The 21,383-nt window shown below is 45.3% G+C and overlaps 16 non-coding genes across 16 annotated transcripts; all 16 read left to right on the forward strand.

Annotated features, from left to right (window-relative positions):
- The first annotated feature begins 1,048 nt into the window (after positions 1–1,048).
- LOC141181753 (U2 spliceosomal RNA) lies at positions 1,049–1,239 on the forward strand. Its single transcript, XR_012257300.1, has one exon. It is a non-coding gene; the product is annotated as a U2 spliceosomal RNA (small nuclear RNA).
- Positions 1,240–2,354: 1,115 nt separating this feature from the next.
- LOC141180734 (U2 spliceosomal RNA) lies at positions 2,355–2,545 on the forward strand. The gene has a single exon (XR_012256376.1). It is a non-coding gene; the product is annotated as a U2 spliceosomal RNA (small nuclear RNA).
- Positions 2,546–3,663: 1,118 nt separating this feature from the next.
- Positions 3,664–3,854, forward strand: LOC141180735 (U2 spliceosomal RNA). Its single transcript, XR_012256377.1, has one exon. It is a non-coding gene; the product is annotated as a U2 spliceosomal RNA (small nuclear RNA).
- Positions 3,855–4,975: 1,121 nt separating this feature from the next.
- LOC141181694 (U2 spliceosomal RNA) lies at positions 4,976–5,166 on the forward strand. The gene has a single exon (XR_012257247.1). It is a non-coding gene; the product is annotated as a U2 spliceosomal RNA (small nuclear RNA).
- Positions 5,167–6,288: 1,122 nt separating this feature from the next.
- Positions 6,289–6,479, forward strand: LOC141180737 (U2 spliceosomal RNA). Its single transcript, XR_012256378.1, has one exon. It is a non-coding gene; the product is annotated as a U2 spliceosomal RNA (small nuclear RNA).
- A 1,121-nt stretch (positions 6,480–7,600) lies between these two features.
- On the forward strand, positions 7,601–7,791 carry LOC141180739 (U2 spliceosomal RNA). The gene has a single exon (XR_012256380.1). It is a non-coding gene; the product is annotated as a U2 spliceosomal RNA (small nuclear RNA).
- A 1,120-nt stretch (positions 7,792–8,911) lies between these two features.
- Positions 8,912–9,102, forward strand: LOC141180740 (U2 spliceosomal RNA). Its single transcript, XR_012256381.1, has one exon. It is a non-coding gene; the product is annotated as a U2 spliceosomal RNA (small nuclear RNA).
- A 1,123-nt stretch (positions 9,103–10,225) lies between these two features.
- Positions 10,226–10,416, forward strand: LOC141181671 (U2 spliceosomal RNA). The gene has a single exon (XR_012257226.1). It is a non-coding gene; the product is annotated as a U2 spliceosomal RNA (small nuclear RNA).
- Positions 10,417–11,537: 1,121 nt separating this feature from the next.
- Positions 11,538–11,728, forward strand: LOC141180741 (U2 spliceosomal RNA). The gene has a single exon (XR_012256382.1). It is a non-coding gene; the product is annotated as a U2 spliceosomal RNA (small nuclear RNA).
- A 1,121-nt stretch (positions 11,729–12,849) lies between these two features.
- On the forward strand, positions 12,850–13,040 carry LOC141181589 (U2 spliceosomal RNA). The gene has a single exon (XR_012257151.1). It is a non-coding gene; the product is annotated as a U2 spliceosomal RNA (small nuclear RNA).
- Positions 13,041–14,166: 1,126 nt separating this feature from the next.
- LOC141180742 (U2 spliceosomal RNA) lies at positions 14,167–14,357 on the forward strand. The gene has a single exon (XR_012256383.1). It is a non-coding gene; the product is annotated as a U2 spliceosomal RNA (small nuclear RNA).
- Positions 14,358–15,475: 1,118 nt separating this feature from the next.
- LOC141181505 (U2 spliceosomal RNA) lies at positions 15,476–15,666 on the forward strand. Its single transcript, XR_012257075.1, has one exon. It is a non-coding gene; the product is annotated as a U2 spliceosomal RNA (small nuclear RNA).
- Positions 15,667–16,784: 1,118 nt separating this feature from the next.
- LOC141180743 (U2 spliceosomal RNA) lies at positions 16,785–16,975 on the forward strand. The gene has a single exon (XR_012256384.1). It is a non-coding gene; the product is annotated as a U2 spliceosomal RNA (small nuclear RNA).
- A 1,117-nt stretch (positions 16,976–18,092) lies between these two features.
- LOC141180744 (U2 spliceosomal RNA) lies at positions 18,093–18,283 on the forward strand. The gene has a single exon (XR_012256385.1). It is a non-coding gene; the product is annotated as a U2 spliceosomal RNA (small nuclear RNA).
- Positions 18,284–19,401: 1,118 nt separating this feature from the next.
- Positions 19,402–19,592, forward strand: LOC141180745 (U2 spliceosomal RNA). Its single transcript, XR_012256386.1, has one exon. It is a non-coding gene; the product is annotated as a U2 spliceosomal RNA (small nuclear RNA).
- Positions 19,593–20,710: 1,118 nt separating this feature from the next.
- LOC141180746 (U2 spliceosomal RNA) lies at positions 20,711–20,901 on the forward strand. Its single transcript, XR_012256387.1, has one exon. It is a non-coding gene; the product is annotated as a U2 spliceosomal RNA (small nuclear RNA).
- Positions 20,902–21,383: the final 482 nt, after the last annotated feature.

The following is a 21,383-nucleotide window of genomic DNA, read 5'->3' on the forward strand; positions in this document are numbered from 1 at the left end:
TTTTGGGATGGACTCTTTGGCTTTGCTTTTCTTCTCCTCATTGGATTTTTCATGTTAAAAGTTGCAGAAGCCAGATGACAAGCTCATTTTGGTTCAACTTCAGCAACTGTGCATTGCATTGCCATGTAATGTAATGCAATGCTATCTATCTAGCTCTCCCTCTATACTTCCTTTTGGATAAACAGACATATTAGGCAAGCATTTTGGAGCTTTCACCTAAATAACTACAGGTGGTAAGATAAGCTGCACAATATAATTGACCTTTCAGTATATTGTTGCACACACACCATCTATTTAGCAAATGCCCTTGTTATCAACAGCAGCCTTTTAAACTCACCTGAGCTAACAGGTATGTGAGCTGGTTACTCTGCTGCGCTTAAAATTTCTTTTTTGGTTTGCTACAATGCCTTTTCTGAAACGTTGTCTCCCTCTGCTGGAACACTGACTTCTTTCATTTAATGCCTGCAGACTATAAAAGAGAAACCAACCCAAAAAGTTTGGTTGATTAGTCTGTGGCATTCTTTTAAACTGTTGCTTATGGCGGTCTCTGTGAGCTTCTCAGTGACATTCAGCCATCCAGGTATCCCGCCTGCAGTAGACGGAATGTGGCAATGGAACGCTGGCTGCGCGTGTCATAATAGGCTCTGAGCCTTTATATACCTGCGCACAGCAGCAGCCACCTTCAGTCTGCTGCTGGACAGCCAGCAGCAGCAGCAGCAGCAGGAGAGGTAATTAATCAGCAACCCTCCTGCTAAGGGTAGACAGCTGCTCGTTCCACCCCCCTCCCCGCCTTAATTGGTTCTCCTCCCTTCCAACGGTGTTGAGGCGGGTGGGAACAGCCGGGGGTTGAGGGTACTGTGCTAAAAGAGGTGGAGTTATGCAGATCTAAAACGCGTGGATTGCAGCAGCAGCAAGCCGAAAAGTGCAGGCATGTGAGGGATCTAGAGGTTGACAGCATGTCTTCTTAACGGGAGTCCAGGTGGCCATCTCCACAAATGGACTTTTCAGAATCCTTGGGTGGCACCGTAGTCGGAAACCAATTCTGGTTATCGCTTCTCGGCCTTTTGGCTAAGATCAAGTGTGGTATCTGTTCTTATCAGTTTAATATCTGATACGTCCCCTATCTGGGGACCATATATTAAATGGATTTTTAGAACAGGGAGATGGAAAAAGAGCTTGCTCTGTCCACTCCACGCATTGACCTGGTATTGCAGTATCTCCAGGACCGGTGCACCCCTTCTTTAATGCAGTTTCTAAAATCAGAAAGAATTGAATTCAATGCTTTTTGTTCATTTGGCTTGTTTGTCGGATTTTGGGATGGACTCTTTGGCTTTGCTTTTCTTCTCCTCATTGGATTTTTCATGTTAAAAGTTGCAGAAGCCAGATGACAAGCTCATTTTGGTTCAACTTCAGCAACTGTGCATTGCATTGCCATGTAATGTAATGCAATGCTATCTATCTAGCTCTCCCTCTATACTTCCTTTTGGATAAACAGACATATTAGGCAAGCATTTTGGAGCTTTCACCTAAATAACTACAGGTGGTGAGATAAGCTGCACAATATAATTGACCTTTCAGTATATTGTTGCACACACACCATCTATTTAGCAAATGCCCTTGTTATCAACAGCAGCCTTTTAAACTCACCTGAGCTAACAGGTATGTGAGCTGGTTACTCTGCTGCGCTTAAAATTTCTTTTTTGGTTTGCTACAATGCCTTTTCTGAAACGTTGTCTCCCTCTGCTGGAACACTGACTTCTTTCATTTAATGCCTGCAGACTATAAAAGAGAAACCAACCCAAAAAGTTTGGTTGATTAGTCTGTGGCATTCTTTTAAACTGTTGCTTATGGCGGTCTCTGTGAGCTTCTCAGTGACATTCAGCCATCCAGGTATCCCGCCTGCAGTAGACGGAATGTGGCAATGGAACGCTGGCTGCGCGTGTCATAATAGGCTCTGAGCCTTTATATACCTGCGCACAGCAGCAGCCACCTTCAGTCTGCTGCTGGACAGCCAGCAGCAGCAGCAGCAGGAGAGGTAATTAATCAGCAACCCTCCTGCTAAGGGTAGACAGCTGCTCGTTCCACCCCCCCCCCGCCTTAATTGGTTCTCCTCCCTTCCAACGGTGTTGAGGCGGGTGGGAACAGCCGGGGGTTGAGGGTACTGTGCTAAAAGAGGTGGAGTTATGCAGATCTAAAACGCGTGGATTGCAGCAGCAGCAAGCCGAAAAGTGCAGGCATGTGAGGGATCTAGAGGTTGACAGCATGTCTTCTTAACGGGAGTCCAGGTGGCCATCTCCACAAATGGACTTTTCAGAATCCTTGGGTGGCACCGTAGTCGGAAACCAATTCTGGTTATCGCTTCTCGGCCTTTTGGCTAAGATCAAGTGTAGTATCTGTTCTTATCAGTTTAATATCTGATACGTCCCCTATCTGGGGACCATATATTAAATGGATTTTTAGAACAGGGAGATGGAAAAAGAGCTTGCTCTGTCCACTCCACGCATTGACCTGGTATTGCAGTATCTCCAGGACCGGTGCACCCCTTCTTTAATGCAGTTTCTAAAATCAGAAAGAATTGAATTCAATGCTTTTTGTTCATTTGGCTTGTTTGTCGGATTTTGGGATGGACTCTTTGGCTTTGCTTTTCTTCTCCTCATTGGATTTTTCATGTTAAAAGTTGCAGAAGCCAGATGACAAGCTCATTTTGGTTCAACTTCAGCAACTGTGCATTGCATTGCCATGTAATGTAATGCAATGCTATCTATCTAGCTCTCCCTCTATACTTCCTTTTGGATAAACAGACATATTAGGCAAGCATTTTGGAGCTTTCACCTAAATAACTACAGGTGGTGAGATAAGCTGCACAATATAATTGACCTTTCAGTATATTGTTGCACACACACCATCTATTTAGCAAATGCCCTTGTTATCAACAGCATCCTTTTAAACTCACCTGAGCTAACAGGTATGTGAGCTGGTTACTCTGCTGCGCTTAAAATTTCTTTTTTGGTTTGCTACAATGCCTTTTCTGAAACGTTGTCTCCCTCTGCTGGAACACTGACTTCTTTCATTTAATGCCTGCAGACTATAAAAGAGAAACCAACCCAAAAAGTTTGGTTGATTAGTCTGTGGCATTCTTTTAAACTGTTGCTTATGGCGGTCTCTGTGAGCTTCTCAGTGACATTCAGCCATCCAGGTATCTCGCCTGCAGTAGACGGAATGTGGCAATGGAACGCTGGCTGCGCGTGTCATAATAGGCTCTGAGCCTTTATATACCTGCGCACAGCAGCAGCCACTTTCAGTCTGCTGCTGGACAGCCAGCAGCAGCAGCAGCAGCAGGAGAGGTAATTAATCAGCAACCCTCCTGCTAAGGGTAGACAGCTGCTCGTTCCACCCCCCCCCCGCCTTAATTGGTTCTCCTCCCTTCCAACGGTGTTGAGGCGGGTGGGAACAGCCGGGGGTTGAGGGTACTGTGCTAAAAGAGGTGGAGTTATGCAGATCTAAAACGCGTGGATTGCAGCAGCAGCAAGCCGAAAAGTGCAGGCATGTGAGGGATCTAGAGGTTGACAGCATGTCTTCTTAACGGGAGTCCAGGTGGCCATCTCCACAAATGGACTTTTCAGAATCCTTGGGTGGCACCGTAGTCGGAAACCAATTCTGGTTATCGCTTCTCGGCCTTTTGGCTAAGATCAAGTGTAGTATCTGTTCTTATCAGTTTAATATCTGATACGTCCCCTATCTGGGGACCATATATTAAATGGATTTTTAGAACAGGGAGATGGAAAAAGAGCTTGCTCTGTCCACTCCACGCATTGACCTGGTATTGCAGTATCTCCAGGACCGGTGCACCCCTTCTTTAATGCAGTTTCTAAAATCAGAAAGAATTGAATTCAATGCTTTTTGTTCATTTGGCTTGTTTGTCGGATTTTGGGATGGACTCTTTGGCTTTGCTTTTCTTCTCCTCATTGGATTTTTCATGTTAAAAGTTGCAGAAGCCAGATGACAAGCTCATTTTGGTTCAACTTCAGCAACTGTGCATTGCATTGCCATGTAATGTAATGCAATGCTATCTATCTAGCTCTCCCTCTATACTTCCTTTTGGATAAACAGACATATTAGGCAAGCATTTTGGAGCTTTCACCTAAATAACTACAGGTGGTGAGATAAGCTGCACAATATAATTGACCTTTCAGTATATTGTTGCACACACACCATCTATTTAGCAAATGCCCTTGTTATCAACAGCAGCCTTTTAAACTCACCTGAGCTAACAGGTATGTGAGCTGGTTACTCTGCTGCGCTTAAAATTTCTTTTTTGGTTTGCTACAATGCCTTTTCTGAAACGTTGTCTCCCTCTGCTGGAACACTGACTTCTTTCATTTAATGCCTGCAGACTATAAAAGAGAAACCAACCCAAAAAGTTTGGTTGATTAGTCTGTGGCATTCTTTTAAACTGTTGCTTATGGCGGTCTCTGTGAGCTTCTCAGTGACATTCAGCCATCCAGGTATCCCGCCTGCAGTAGACGGAATGTGGCAATGGAACGCTGGCTGCGCGTGTCATAATAGGCTCTGAGCCTTTATATACCTGCGCACAGCAGCAGCCACCTTCAGTCTGCTGCTGGACAGCCAGCAGCAGCAGCAGCAGCAGGAGAGGTAATTAATCAGCAACCCTCCTGCTAAGGGTAGACAGCTGCTCGTTCCACCCCCCCCCCCCCGCCTTAATTGGTTCTCCTCCCTTCCAACGGTGTTGAGGCGGGTGGGAACAGCCGGGGGTTGAGGGTACTGTGCTAAAAGAGGTGGAGTTATGCAGATCTAAAACGCGTGGATTGCAGCAGCAGCAAGCCGAAAAGTGCAGGCATGTGAGGGATCTAGAGGTTGACAGCATGTCTTCTTAACGGGAGTCCAGGTGGCCATCTCCACAAATGGACTTTTCAGAATCCTTGGGTGGCACCGTAGTCGGAAACCAATTCTGGTTATCGCTTCTCGGCCTTTTGGCTAAGATCAAGTGAAGTATCTGTTCTTATCAGTTTAATATCTGATACGTCCCCTATCTGGGGACCATATATTAAATGGATTTTTAGAACAGGGAGATGGAAAAAGAGCTTGCTCTGTCCACTCCACGCATTGACCTGGTATTGCAGTATCTCCAGGACCGGTGCACCCCTTCTTTAATGCAGTTTCTAAAATCAGAAAGAATTGAATTCAATGCTTTTTGTTCATTTGGCTTGTTTGTCGGATTTTGGGATGGACTCTTTGGCTTTGCTTTTCTTCTCCTCATTGGATTTTTCATGTTAAAAGTTGCAGAAGCCAGATGACAAGCTCATTTTGGTTCAACTTCAGCAACTGTGCATTGCATTGCCATGTAATGTAATGCAATGCTATCTATCTAGCTCTCCCTCTATACTTCCTTTTGGATAAACAGACATATTAGGCAAGCATTTTGGAGCTTTCACCTAAATAACTACAGGTGGTGAGATAAGCTGCACAATATAATTGACCTTTCAGTATATTGTTGCACACACACCATCTATTTAGCAAATGCCCTTGTTATCAACAGCAGCCTTTTAAACTCACCTGAGCTAACAGGTATGTGAGCTGGTTACTCTGCTGCGCTTAAAATTTCTTTTTTGGTTTGCTACAATGCCTTTTCTGAAACGTTGTCTCCCTCTGCTGGAACACTGACTTCTTTCATTTAATGCCTGCAGACTATAAAAGAGAAACCAACCCAAAAAGTTTGGTTGATTAGTCTGTGGCATTCTTTTAAACTGTTGCTTATGGCGGTCTCTGTGAGCTTCTCAGTGACATTCAGCCATCCAGGTATCCCGCCTGCAGTAGACGGAATGTGGCAATGGAACGCTGGCTGCGCGTGTCATAATAGGCTCTGAGCCTTTATATACCTGCGCACAGCAGCAGCCACCTTCAGTCTGCTGCTGGACAGCCAGCAGCAGCAGCAGCAGCAGGAGAGGTAATTAATCAGCAACCCTCCTGCTAAGGGTAGACAGCTGCTCGTTCCACCCCCCCCCCCCCCGCCTTAATTGGTTCTCCTCCCTTCCAACGGTGTTGAGGCGGGTGGGAACAGCCGGGGGTTGAGGGTACTGTGCTAAAAGAGGTGGAGTTATGCAGATCTAAAACGCGTGGATTGCAGCAGCAGCAAGCCGAAAAGTGCAGGCATGTGAGGGATCTAGAGGTTGACAGCATGTCTTCTTAACGGGAGTCCAGGTGGCCATCTCCACAAATGGACTTTTCAGAATCCTTGGGTGGCACCGTAGTCGGAAACCAATTCTGGTTATCGCTTCTCGGCCTTTTGGCTAAGATCAAGTGTAGTATCTGTTCTTATCAGTTTAATATCTGATACGTCCCCTATCTGGGGACCATATATTAAATGGATTTTTAGAACAGGGAGATGGAAAAAGAGCTTGCTCTGTCCACTCCACGCATTGACCTGGTATTGCAGTATCTCCAGGACCGGTGCACCCCTTCTTTAATGCAGTTTCTAAAATCAGAAAGAATTGAATTCAATGCTTTTTGTTCATTTGGCTTGTTTGTCGGATTTTGGGATGGACTCTTTGGCTTTGCTTTTCTTCTCCTCATTGGATTTTTCATGTTAAAAGTTGCAGAAGCCAGATGACAAGCTCATTTTGGTTCAACTTCAGCAACTGTGCATTGCATTGCCATGTAATGTAATGCAATGCTATCTATCTAGCTCTCCCTCTATACTTCCTTTTGGATAAACAGACATATTAGGCAAGCATTTTGGAGCTTTCACCTAAATAACTACAGGTGGTGAGATAAGCTGCACAATATAATTGACCTTTCAGTATATTGTTGCACACACACCATCTATTTAGCAAATGCCCTTGTTATCAACAGCAGCCTTTTAAACTCACCTGAGCTAACAGGTATGTGAGCTGGTTACTCTGCTGCGCTTAAAATTTCTTTTTTGGTTTGCTACAATGCCTTTTCTGAAACGTTGTCTCCCTCTGCTGGAACACTGACTTCTTTCATTTAATGCCTGCAGACTATAAAAGAGAAACCAACCCAAAAAGTTTGGTTGATTAGTCTGTGGCATTCTTTTAAACTGTTGCTTATGGCGGTCTCTGTGAGCTTCTCAGTGACATTCAGCCATCCAGGTATCCCGCCTGCAGTAGACGGAATGTGGCAATGGAACGCTGGCTGCGCGTGTCATAATAGGCTCTGAGCCTTTATATACCTGCGCACAGCAGCAGCCACCTTCAGTCTGCTGCTGGACAGCCAGCAGCAGCAGCAGCAGCAGGAGAGGTAATTAATCAGCAACCCTCCTGCTAAGGGTAGACAGCTGCTCGTTCCACCCCCCCCCCCCCGCCTTAATTGGTTCTCCTCCCTTCCAACGGTGTTGAGGCGGGTGGGAACAGCCGGGGGTTGAGGGTACTGTGCTAAAAGAGGTGGAGTTATGCAGATCTAAAACGCGTGGATTGCAGCAGCAGCAAGCCGAAAAGTGCAGGCATGTGAGGGATCTAGAGGTTGACAGCATGTCTTCTTAACGGGAGTCCAGGTGGCCATCTCCACAAATGGACTTTTCAGAATCCTTGGGTGGCACCGTAGTCGGAAACCAATTCTGGTTATCGCTTCTCGGCCTTTTGGCTAAGATCAAGTGTAGTATCTGTTCTTATCAGTTTAATATCTGATACGTCCCCTATCTGGGGACCATATATTAAATGGATTTTTAGAACAGGGAGATGGAAAAAGAGCTTGCTCTGTCCACTCCACGCATTGACCTGGTATTGCAGTATCTCCAGGACCGGTGCACCCCTTCTTTAATGCAGTTTCTAAAATCAGAAAGAATTGAATTCAATGCTTTTTGTTCATTTGGCTTGTTTGTCGGATTATGGGATGGACTCTTTGGCTTTGCTTTTCTTCTCCTCATTGGATTTTTCATGTTAAAAGTTGCAGAAGCCAGATGACAAGCTCATTTTGGTTCAACTTCAGCAACTGTGCATTGCATTGCCATGTAATGTAATGCAATGCTATCTATCTAGCTCTCCCTCTATACTTCCTTTTGGATAAACAGACATATTAGGCAAGCATTTTGGAGCTTTCACCTAAATAACTACAGGTGGTGAGATAAGCTGCACAATATAATTGACCTTTCAGTATATTGTTGCACACACACCATCTATTTAGCAAATGCCCTTGTTATCAACAGCAGCCTTTTAAACTCACCTGAGCTAACAGGTATGTGAGCTGGTTACTTTGCTGCGCTTAAAATTTCTTTTTTGGTTTGCTACAATGCCTTTTCTGAAACATTGTCTCCCTCTGCTGGAACACTGACTTCTTTCATTTAATGCCTGCAGACTATAAAAGAGAAACCAACCCAAAAAGTTTGGTTGATTAGTCTGTGGCATTCTTTTAAACTGTTGCTTATGGCGGTCTCTGTGAGCTTCTCAGTGACATTCAGCCATCCAGGTATCCCGCCTGCAGTAGACGGAATGTGGCAATGGAACGCTGGCTGCGCGTGTCATAATAGGCTCTGAGCCTTTATATACCTGCGCACAGCAGCAGCCACCTTCAGTCTGCTGCTGGACAGCCAGCAGCAGCAGCAGCAGCAGGAGAGGTAATTAATCAGCAACCCTCCTGCTAAGGGTAGACAGCTGCTCGTTCCACCCCCCCCCCCCGCCTTAATTGGTTCTCCTCCCTTCCAACGGTGTTGAGGCGGGTGGGAACAGCCGGGGGTTGAGGGTACTGTGCTAAAAGAGGTGGAGTTATGCAGATCTAAAACGCGTGGATTGCAGCAGCAGCAAGCCGAAAAGTGCAGGCATGTGAGGGATCTAGAGGTTGACAGCATGTCTTCTTAACGGGAGTCCAGGTGGCCATCTCCACAAATGGACTTTTCAGAATCCTTGGGTGGCACCGTAGTCGGAAACCAATTCTGGTTATCGCTTCTCGGCCTTTTGGCTAAGATCAAGTGTAGTATCTGTTCTTATCAGTTTAATATCTGATACGTCCCCTATCTGGGGACCATATATTAAATGGATTTTTAGAACAGGGAGATGGAAAAAGAGCTTGCTCTGTCCACTCCACGCATTGACCTGGTATTGCAGTATCTCCAGGACCGGTGCACCCCTTCTTTAATGCAGTTTCTAAAATCAGAAAGAATTGAATTCAATGCTTTTTGTTCATTTGGCTTGTTTGTCGGATTTTGGGATGGACTCTTTGGCTTTGCTTTTCTTCTCCTCATTGGATTTTTCATGTTAAAAGTTGCAGAAGCCAGATGACAAGCTCATTTTGGTTCAACTTCAGCAACTGTGCATTGCATTGCCATGTAATGTAATGCAATGCTATCTATCTAGCTCTCCCTCTATACTTCCTTTTGGATAAACAGACATATTAGGCAAGCATTTTGGAGCTTTCACCTAAATAACTACAGGTGGTGAGATAAGCTGCACAATATAATTGACCTTTCAGTATATTGTTGCACACACACCATCTATTTAGCAAATGCCCTTGTTATCAACAGCAGCCTTTTAAACTCACCTGAGCTAACAGGTATGTGAGCTGGTTACTCTGCTGCGCTTAAAATTTCTTTTTTGGTTTGCTACAATGCCTTTTCTGAAACGTTGTCTCCCTCTGCTGGAACACTGACTTCTTTCATTTAATGCCTGCAGACTATAAAAGAGAAACCAACCCAAAAAGTTTGGTTGATTAGTCTGTGGCATTCTTTTAAACTGTTGCTTATGGCGGTCTCTGTGAGCTTCTCAGTGACATTCAGCCATCCAGGTATCCCGCCTGCAGTAGACGGAATGTGGCAATGGAACGCTGGCTGCGCGTGTCATAATAGGCTCTGAGCCTTTATATACCTGCGCACAGCAGCAGCCACCTTCAGTCTGCTGCTGGACAGCCAGCAGCAGCAGCAGCATCAGCAGGAGAGGTAATTAATCAGCAACCCTCCTGCTAAGGGTAGACAGCTGCTCGTTCCACCCCCCCCCCCCGCCTTAATTGGTTCTCCTCCCTTCCAACGGTGTTGAGGCGGGTGGGAACAGCCGGGGGTTGAGGGTACTGTGCTAAAAGAGGTGGAGTTATGCAGATCTAAAACGCGTGGATTGCAGCAGCAGCAAGCCGAAAAGTGCAGGCATGTGAGGGATCTAGAGGTTGACAGCATGTCTTCTTAACGGGAGTCCAGGTGGCCATCTCCACAAATGGACTTTTCAGAATCCTTGGGTGGCACCGTAGTCGGAAACCAATTCTGGTTATCGCTTCTCGGCCTTTTGGCTAAGATCAAGTGTAGTATCTGTTCTTATCAGTTTAATATCTGATACGTCCCCTATCTGGGGACCATATATTAAATGGATTTTTAGAACAGGGAGATGGAAAAAGAGCTTGCTCTGTCCACTCCACGCATTTACCTGGTATTGCAGTATCTCCAGGACCGGTGCACCCCTTCTTTAATGCAGTTTCTAAAATCAGAAAGAATTGAATTCAATGCTTTTTGTTCATTTGGCTTGTTTGTCGGATTTTGGGATGGACTCTTTGGCTTTGCTTTTCTTCTCCTCATTGGATTTTTCATGTTAAAAGTTGCAGAAGCCAGATGACAAGCTCATTTTGGTTCAACTTCAGCAACTGTGCATTGCATTGCCATGTAATGTAATGCAATGCTATCTATCTAGCTCTCCCTCTATACTTCCTTTTGGATAAACAGACATATTAGGCAAGCATTTTGGAGCTTTCACCTAAATAACTACAGGTGGTGAGATAAGCTGCACAATATAATTGACCTTTCAGTATATTGTTGCACACACACCATCTATTTAGCAAATGCCCTTGTTATCAACAGCAGCCTTTTAAACTCACCTGAGCTAACAGGTATGTGAGCTGGTTACTCTGCTGCGCTTAAAATTTCTTTTTTGGTTTGCTACAATGCCTTTTCTGAAACATTGTCTCCCTCTGCTGGAACACTGACTTCTTTCATTTAATGCCTGCAGACTATAAAAGAGAAACCAACCCAAAAAGTTTGGTTGATTAGTCTGTGGCATTCTTTTAAACTGTTGCTTATGGCGGTCTCTGTGAGCTTCTCAGTGACATTCAGCCATCCAGGTATCCCGCCTGCAGTAGACGGAATGTGGCAATGGAACGCTGGCTGCGCGTGTCATAATAGGCTCTGAGCCTTTATATACCTGCGCACAGCAGCAGCCACCTTCAGTCTGCTGCTGGACAGCCAGCAACAGCAGCAGCAGGAGAGGTAATTAATCAGCAACCCTCCTGCTAAGGGTAGACAGCTGCTCGTTCCACCCCCCCACCCCCCCCGCCTTAATTGGTTCTCCTCCCTTCCAACGGTGTTGAGGCGGGTGGGAACAGCCGGGGGTTGAGGGTACTGTGCTAAAAGAGGTGGAGTTATGCAGATCTAAAACGCGTGGATTGCAGCAGCAGCAAGCCGAAAAGTGCAGGCATGTGAGGGATCTAGAGGTTGACAGCATGTCTTCTTAACGGGAGTCCAGGTGGCCATCTCCACAAATGGACTTTTCAGAATCCTTGGGTGGCACCGTAGTCGGAAACCAATTCTGGTTATCGCTTCTCGGCCTTTTGGCTAAGATCAAGTGTAGTATCTGTTCTTATCAGTTTAATATCTGATACGTCCCCTATCTGGGGACCATATATTAAATGGATTTTTAGAACAGGGAGATGGAAAAAGAGCTTGCTCTGTCCACTCCACGCATTGACCTGGTATTGCAGTATCTCCAGGACCGGTGCACCCCTTCTTTAATGCAGTTTCTAAAATCAGAAAGAATTGAATTCAATGCTTTTTGTTCATTTGGCTTGTTTGTCGGATTTTGGGATGGACTCTTTGGCTTTGCTTTTCTTCTCCTCATTGGATTTTTCATGTTAAAAGTTGCAGAAGCCAGATGACAAGCTCATTTTGGTTCAACTTCAGCAACTGTGCATTGCATTGCCATGTAATGTAATGCAATGCTATCTATCTAGCTCTCCCTCTATACTTCCTTTTGGATAAACAGACATATTAGGCAAGCATTTTGGAGCTTTCACCTAAATAACTACAGGTGGTGAGATAAGCTGCACAATATAATTGACCTTTCAGTATATTGTTGCACACACACCATCTATTTAGCAAATGCCCTTGTTATCAACAGCAGCCTTTTAAACTCACCTGAGCTAACAGGTATGTGAGCTGGTTACTCTGCTGCGCTTAAAATTTCTTTTTTGGTTTGCTACAATGCCTTTTCTGAAACGTTGTCTCCCTCTGCTGGAACACTGACTTCTTTCATTTAATGCCTGCAGACTATAAAAGAGAAACCAACCCAAAAAGTTTGGTTGATTAGTCTGTGGCATTCTTTTAAACTGTTGCTTATGGCGGGCTCTGTGAGTTTCTCAGTGACATTCAGCCATCCAGGTATCCCGCCTGCAGTAGACGGAATGTGGCAATGGAACGCTGGCTGCGCGTGTCATAATAGGCTCTGAGCCTTTATATACCTGCGCACAGCAGCAGCCACCTTCAGTCTGCTGCTGGACAGCCAGCAGCAGCAGCAGCAGGAGAGGTAATTAATCAGCAACCCTCCTGCTAAGGGTAGACAGCTGCTCGTTCCACCCCCCCACCCCCCCCGCCTTAATTGGTTCTCCTCCCTTCCAACGGTGTTGAGGCGGGTGGGAACAGCCGGGGGTTGAGGGTACTGTGCTAAAAGAGGTGGAGTTATGCAGATCTAAAACGCGTGGATTGCAGCAGCAGCAAGCCGAAAAGTGCAGGCATGTGAGGGATCTAGAGGTTGACAGCATGTCTTCTTAACGGGAGTCCAGGTGGCCATCTCCACAAATGGACTTTTCAGAATCCTTGGGTGGCACCGTAGTCGGAAACCAATTCTGGTTATCGCTTCTCGGCCTTTTGGCTAAGATCAAGTGTAGTATCTGTTCTTATCAGTTTAATATCTGATACGTCCCCTATCTGGGGACCATATATTAAATGGATTTATAGAACAGGGAGATGGAAAAAGAGCTTGCTCTGTCCACTCCACGCATTGACCTGGTATTGCAGTATCTCCAGGACCGGTGCACCCCTTCTTTAATGCAGTTTCTAAAATCAGAAAGAATTGAATTCAATGCTTTTTGTTCATTTGGCTTGTTTGTCGGATTTTGGGATGGACTCTTTGGCTTTGCTTTTCTTCTCCTCATTGGATTTTTCATGTTAAAAGTTGCAGAAGCCAAATGACAAGCTCATTTTGGTTCAACTTCAGCAACTGTGCATTGCATTGCCATGTAATGTAATGCAATGCTATCTATCTAGCTCTCCCTCTATACTTCCTTTTGGATAAACAGACATATTAGGCAAGCATTTTGGAGCTTTCACCTAAATAACTACAGGTGGTGAGATAAGCTGCACAATATAATTGACCTTTCAGTATATTGTTGCACACACACCATCTATTTAGCAAATGCCCTTGTTATCAACAGCAGCCTTTTAAACTCACCTGAGCTAACAGGTATGTGAGCTGGTTACTCTGCTGCGCTTAAAATTTCTTTTTTGGTTTGCTACAATGCCTTTTCTGAAACGTTGTCTCCCTCTGCTGGAACACTGACTTCTTTCATTTAATGCCTGCAGACTATAAAAGAGAAACCAACCCAAAAAGTTGGGTTGATTAGTCTGTGGCATTCTTTTAAACTGTTGCTTATGGCGGTCTCTGTGAGCTTCTCAGTGACATTCAGCCATCCAGGTATCCCGCCTGCAGTAGACGGAATGTGGCAATGGAACGCTGGCTGCGCGTGTCATAATAGGCTCTGAGCCTTTATATACCTGCGCACAGCAGCAGCCACCTTCAGTCTGCTGCTGGACAGCCAGCAGCAGCAGCAGCAGCAGGAGAGGTAATTAATCAGCAACCCTCCTGCTAAGGGTAGACAGCTGCTCGTTCCACCCCCCCACCCCCCCCCCGCCTTAATTGGTTCTCCTCCCTTCCAACGGTGTTGAGGCGGGTGGGAACAGCCGGGGGTTGAGGGTACTGTGCTAAAAGAGGTGGAGTTATGCAGATCTAAAACGCGTGGATTGCAGCAGCAGCAAGCCGAAAAGTGCAGGCATGTGAGGGATCTAGAGGTTGACAGCATGTCTTCTTAACGGGAGTCCAGGTGGCCATCTCCACAAATGGACTTTTCAGAATCCTTGGGTGGCACCGTAGTCGGAAACCAATTCTGGTTATCGCTTCTCGGCCTTTTGGCTAAGATCAAGTGTAGTATCTGTTCTTATCAGTTTAATATCTGATACGTCCCCTATCTGGGGACCATATATTAAATGGATTTTTAGAACAGGGAGATGGAAAAAGAGCTTGCTCTGTCCACTCCACGCATTGACCTGGTATTGCAGTATCTCCAGGACCGGTGCACCCCTTCTTTAATGCAGTTTCTAAAATCAGAAAGAATTGAATTCAATGCTTTTTGTTCATTTGGCTTGTTTGTCGGATTTTGGGATGGACACTTTGGCTTTGCTTTTCTTCTCCTCATTGGATTTTTCATGTTAAAAGTTGCAGAAGCCAGATGACAAGCTCATTTTGGTTCAACTTCAGCAACTGTGCATTGCATTGCCATGTAATGTAATGCAATGCTATCTATCTAGCTCTCCCTCTATACTTCCTTTTGGATAAACAGACATATTAGGCAAGCATTTTGGAGCTTTCACCTAAATAACTACAGGTGGTGAGATAAGCTGCACAATATAATTGACCTTTCAGTATATTGTTGCACACACACCATCTATTTAGCAAATGCCCTTGTTATCAACAGCAGCCTTTTAAACTCACCTGAGCTAACAGGTATGTGAGCTGGTTACTCTGCTGCGCTTAAAATTTCTTTTTTGGTTTGCTACAATGCCTTTTCTGAAACGTTGTCTCCCTCTGCTGGAACACTGACTTCTTTCATTTAATGCCTGCAGACTATAAAAGAGAAACCAACCCAAAAAGTTTGGTTGATTAGTCTGTGGCATTCTTTTAAACTGTTGCTTATGGCGGTCTCTGTGAGCTTCTCAGTGACATTCAGCCATCCAGGTATCCCGCCTGCAGTAGACGGAATGTGGCAATGGAACGCTGGCTGCGCGTGTCATAATAGGCTCTGAGCCTTTATATACCTGCGCACAGCAGCAGCCACCTTCAGTCTGCTGCTGGACAGCCAGCAGCAGCAGCAGCAGCAGGAGAGGTAATTAATCAGCAACCCTCCTGCTAAGGGTAGACAGCTGCTCGTTCCACCCCCCCCCCGCCTTAATTGGTTCTCCTCCCTTCCAACGGTGTTGAGGCGGGTGGGAACAGCCGGGGGTTGAGGGTACTGTGCTAAAAGAGGTGGAGTTATGCAGATCTAAAACGCGTGGATTGCAGCAGCAGCAAGCCGAAAAGTGCAGGCATGTGAGGGATCTAGAGGTTGACAGCATGTCTTCTTAACGGGAGTCCAGGTGGCCATCTCCACAAATGGACTTTTCAGAATCCTTGGGTGGCACCGTAGTCGGAAACCAATTCTGGTTATCGCTTCTCAGCCTTTTGGCTAAGATCAAGTGTAGTATCTGTTCTTATCAGTTTAATATCTGATACGTCCCCTATCTGGGGACCATATATTAAATGGATTTTTAGAACAGGGAGATGGAAAAAGAGCTTGCTCTGTCCACTCCACGCATTGACCTGGTATTGCAGTATCTCCAGGACCGGTGCACCCCTTCTTTAATGCAGTTTCTAAAATCAGAAAGAATTGAATTCAATGCTTTTTGTTCATTTGGCTTGTTTGTCGGATTTTGGGATGGACTCTTTGGCTTTGCTTTTCTTCTCCTCATTGGATTTTTCATGTTAAAAGTTGCAGAAGCCAGATGACAAGCTCATTTTGGTTCAACTTCAGCAACTGTGCATTGCATTGCCATGTAATGTAATGCAATGCTATCTATCTAGCTCTCCCTCTATACTTCCTTTTGGATAAACAGACATATTAGGCAAGCATTTTGGAGCTTTCACCTAAATAACTACAGGTGGTGAGATAAGCTGCACAATATAATTGACCTTTCAGTATATTGTTGCACACACACCATCTATTTAGCAAATGCCCTTGTTATCAACAGCAGCCTTTTAAACTCACCTGAGCTAACAGGTATGTGAGCTGGTTACTCTGCTGCGCTTAAAATTTCTTTTTTGGTTTGCTACAATGCCTTTTCTGAAACGTTGTCTCCCTCTGCTGGAACACTGACTTCTTTCATTTAATGCCTGCAGACTATAAAAGAGAAACCAACCCAAAAAGTTTGGTTGATTAGTCTGTGGCATTCTTTTAAACTGTTGCTTATGGCGGTCTCTGTGAGCTTCTCAGTGACATTCAGCCATCCAGGTATCCCGCCTGCAGTAGACGGAATGTGGCAATGGAACGCTGGCTGCGCGTGTCATAATAGGCTCTGAGCCTTTATATACCTGCGCACAGCAGCAGCCACCTTCAGTCTGCTGCTGGACAGCCAGCAGCAGCAGCAGCAGCAGGAGAGGTAATTAATCAGCAACCCTCCTGCTAAGGGTAGACAGCTGCTCGTTCCACCCCCCCCCCGCCTTAATTGGTTCTCCTCCCTTCCAACGGTGTTGAGGCGGGTGGGAACAGCCGGGGGTTGAGGGTACTGTGCTAAAAGAGGTGGAGTTATGCAGATCTAAAACGCGTGGATTGCAGCAGCAGCAAGCCGAAAAGTGCAGGCATGTGAGGGATCTAGAGGTTGACAGCATGTCTTCTTAACGGGAGTCCAGGTGGCCATCTCCACAAATGGACTTTTCAGAATCCTTGGGTGGCACCGTAGTCGGAAACCAATTCTGGTTATCGCTTCTCGGCCTTTTGGCTAAGATCAAGTGTAGTATCTGTTCTTATCAGTTTAATATCTGATACGTCCCCTATCTGGGGACCATATATTAAATGGATTTTTAGAACAGGGAGATGGAAAAAGAGCTTGCTCTGTCCACTCCACGCATTGACCTGGTATTGCAGTATCTCCAGGACCGGTGCACCCCTTCTTTAATGCAGTTTCTAAAATCAGAAAGAATTGAATTCAATGCTTTTTGTTCATTTGGCTTGTTTGTCGGATTTTGGAATGGACTCTTTGGCTTTGCTTTTCTTCTCCTCATTGGATTTTTCATGTTAAAAGTTGCAGAAGCCAGATGACAAGCTCATTTTGGTTCAACTTCAGCAACTGTGCATTGCATTGCCATGTAATGTAATGCAATGCTATCTATCTAGCTCTCCCTCTATACTTCCTTTTGGATAAACAGACATATTAGGCAAGCATTTTGGAGCTTTCACCTAAATAACTACAGGTGGTGAGATAAGCTGCACAATATAATTGACCTTTCAGTATATTGTTGCACACACACCATCTATTTAGCAAATGCCCTTGTTATCAACAGCAGCCTTTTAAACTCACCTGAGCTAACAGGTATGTGAGCTGGTTACTCTGCTGCGCTTAAAATTTCTTTTTTGGTTTGCTACAATGCCTTTTCTGAAACGTTGTCTCCCTCTGCTGGAACACTGACTTCTTTCATTTAATGCCTGCAGACTATAAAAGAGAAACCAACCCAAAAAGTTTGGTTGATTAGTCTGTGGCATTCTTTTAAACTGTTGCTTATGGCGGTCTCTGTGAGCTTCTCAGTGACATTCAGCCATCCAGGTATCCCGCCTGCAGTAGACGGAATGTGGCAATGGAACGCTGGCTGCGCGTGTCATAATAGGCTCTGAGCCTTTATATACCTGCGCACAGCAGCAGCCACCTTCAGTCTGCTGCTGGACAGCCAGCAGCAGCAGCAGCAGCAGGAGAGGTAATTAATCAGCAACCCTCCTGCTAAGGGTAGACAGCTGCTCGTTCCACCCCCCCCCGCCTTAATTGGTTCTCCTCCCTTCCAACGGTGTTGAGGCGGGTGGGAACAGCCGGGGGTTGAGGGTACTGTGCTAAAAGAGGTGGAGTTATGCAGATCTAAAACGCGTGGATTGCAGCAGCAGCAAGCCGAAAAGTGCAGGCATGTGAGGGATCTAGAGGTTGACAGCATGTCTTCTTAACGGGAGTCCAGGTGGCCATCTCCACAAATGGACTTTTCAGAATCCTTGGGTGGCACCGTAGTCGGAAACCAATTCTGGTTATCGCTTCTCGGCCTTTTGGCTAAGATCAAGTGTAGTATCTGTTCTTATCAGTTTAATATCTGATACGTCCCCTATCTGGGGACCATATATTAAATGGATTTTTAGAACAGGGAGATGGAAAAAGAGCTTGCTCTGTCCACTCCACGCATTGACCTGGTATTGCAGTATCTCCAGGACCGGTGCACCCCTTCTTTAATGCAGTTTCTAAAATCAGAAAGAATTGAATTCAATGCTTTTTGTTCATTTGGCTTGTTTGTCGGATTTTGGGATGGACTCTTTGGCTTTGCTTTTCTTCTCCTCATTGGATTTTTCATGTTAAAAGTTGCAGAAGCCAGATGACAAGCTCATTTTGGTTCAACTTCAGCAACTGTGCATTGCATTGCCATGTAATGTAATGCAATGCTATCTATCTAGCTCTCCCTCTATACTTCCTTTTGGATAAACAGACATATTAGGCAAGCATTTTGGAGCTTTCACCTAAATAACTACAGGTGGTGAGATAAGCTGCACAATATAATTGACCTTTCAGTATATTGTTGCACACACACCATCTATTTAGCAAATGCCCTTGTTATCAACAGCAGCCTTTTAAACTCACCTGAGCTAACAGGTATGTGAGCTGGTTACTCTGCTGCGCTTAAAATTTCTTTTTTGGTTTGCTACAATGCCTTTTCTGAAACGTTGTCTCCCTCTGCTGGAACACTGACTTCTTTCATTTAATGCCTGCAGACTATAAAAGAGAAACCAACCCAAAAAGTTTGGTTGATTAGTCTGTGGCATTCTTTTAAACTGTTGCTTATGGCGGTCTCTGTGAGCTTCTTAGTGACATTCAGCCATCCAGGTATCCCGCCTGCAGTAGACGGAATGTGGCAATGGAACGCTGGCTGCGCGTGTCATAATAGGCTCTGAGCCTTTATATACCTGCGCACAGCAGCAGCCACCTTCAGTCTGCTGCTGGACAGCCAGCAGCAGCAGCAGCAGCAGGAGAGGTAATTAATCAGCAACCCTCCTGCTAAGGGTAGACAGCTGCTCGTTCCAGCCCCCCCCCGCCTTAATTGGTTCTCCTCCCTTCCAACGGTGTTGAGGCGGGTGGGAACAGCCGGGGGTTGAGGGTACTGTGCTAAAAGAGGTGGAGTTATGCAGATCTAAAACGCGTGGATTGCAGCAGCAGCAAGCCGAAAAGTGCAGGCATGTGAGGGATCTAGAGGTTGACAGCATGTCTTCTTAACGGGAGTCCAGGTGGCCATCTCCACAAATGGACTTTTCAGAATCCTTGGGTGGCACCGTAGTCGGAAACCAATTCTGGTTATCGCTTCTCGGCCTTTTGGCTAAGATCAAGTGTAGTATCTGTTCTTATCAGTTTAATATCTGATACGTCCCCTATCTGGGGACCATATATTAAATGGATTTTTAGAACAGGGAGATGGAAAAAGAGCTTGCTCTGTCCACTCCACGCATTGACCTGGTATTGCAGTATCTCCAGGACCGGTGCACCCCTTCTTTAATGCAGTTTCTAAAATCAGAAAGAATTGAATTCAATGCTTTTTGTTCATTTGGCTTGATTGTCGGATTTTGGGATGGACTCTTTGGCTTTGCTTTTCTTCTCCTCATTGGATTTTTCATGTTAAAAGTTGCAGAAGCCAGATGACAAGCTCATTTTGGTTCAACTTCAGCAACTGTGCATTGCATTGCCATGTAATGTAATGCAATGCTATCTATCTAGCTCTCCCTCTATACTTCCTTTTGGATAAACAGACATATTAGGCAAGCATTTTGGAGCTTTCACCTAAATAACTACAGGTGGTGAGATAAGCTGCACAATATAATTGACCTTTCAGTATATTGTTGCACACACACCATCTATTTAGCAAATGCCCTTGTTATCAACAGCAGCCTTTTAAACTCACCTGAGCTAACAGGTATGTGAGCTGGTTACTCTGCTGCGCTTAAAATTTCTTTTTTGGTTTGCTACAATGCCTTTTCTGAAACGTTGTCTCCCTCTGCTGGAACACTGACTTCTTTCATTTAATGCCTGCAGACTATAAAAGAGAAACCAACCCAAAAAGTTTGGTTGATTAGTCTGTGGCATTCTTTTAAACTGTTGCTTATGGCGGTCTCTGTGAGCTTCTCAGTGACATTCAGCCATCCAGGTATCCCGCCTGCAGTAGACGGAATGTGGCAATGGAACGCTGGCTGCGCGTGTCATAATAGGCTCTGAGCCTTTATATACCTGCGCACAGCAGCAGCCACCTTCAGTCTGCTGCTGGACAGCCAGCAGCAGCAGCAGCAGCAGGAGAGGTAATTAATCAGCAACCCTCCTGCTAAGGGTAGACAGCTGCTCGTTCCAGCCCCCCCCCGCCTTAATTGGTTCTCCTCCCTTCCAACGGTGTTGAGGCGGGTGGGAACAGCCGGGGGTTGAGGGTACTGTGCTAAAAGAGGTGGAGTTATGCAGATCTAAAACGCGTGGATTGCAGCAGCAGCAAGCCGAAAAGTGCAGGCATGTGAGGGATCTAGAGGTTGACAGCATGTCTTCTTAACGGGAGTCCAGGTGGCCATCTCCACAAATGGACTTTTCAGAATCCTTGGGTGGCACCGTAGTCGGAAACCAATTCTGGTTATCGCTTCTCGGCCTTTTGGCTAAGATCAAGTGTAGTATCTGTTCTTATCAGTTTAATATCTGATACGTCCCCTATCTGGGGACCATATATTAAATGGATTTTTAGAACAGGGAGATGGAAAAAGAGCTTGCTCTGTCCACTCCACGCATTGACCTGGTATTGCAGTATCTCCAGGACCGGTGCACCCCTTCTTTAATGCAGTTTCTAAAATCAGAAAGAATTGAATTCAATGCTTTTTGTTCATTTGGCTTGATTGTCGGATTTTGGGATGGACTCTTTGGCTTTGCTTTTCTTCTCCTCATTGGATTTTTCATGTTAAAAGTTGCAGAAGCCAGATGACAAGCTCATTTTGGTTCAACTTCAGCAACTGTGCATTGCATTGCCATGTAATGTAATGCAATGCTATCTATCTAGCTCTCCCTCTATACTTCCTTTTGGATAAACAGACATATTAGGCAAGCATTTTGGAGCTTTCACCTAAATAACTACAGGTGGTGAGATAAGCTGCACAATATAATTGACCTTTCAGTATATTGTTGCACACACACCATCTATTTAGCAAATGCCCTTGTTATCAACAGCAGCCTTTTAAACTCACCTGAGCTAACAGGTATGTGAGCTGGTTACTCTGCTGCGCTTAAAATTTCTTTTTTGGTTTGCTACAATGCCTTT

The sequence above is a fragment of the Phyllobates terribilis genome, unplaced genomic scaffold, assembly GCF_046119375.1.
Source record: "Phyllobates terribilis strain yellow unplaced genomic scaffold, ASM4611937v1 Scaffold_34__1_contigs__length_13252353, whole genome shotgun sequence".
In the NCBI taxonomy this organism is placed as follows: Eukaryota; Metazoa; Chordata; class Amphibia; order Anura; family Dendrobatidae; genus Phyllobates; species Phyllobates terribilis.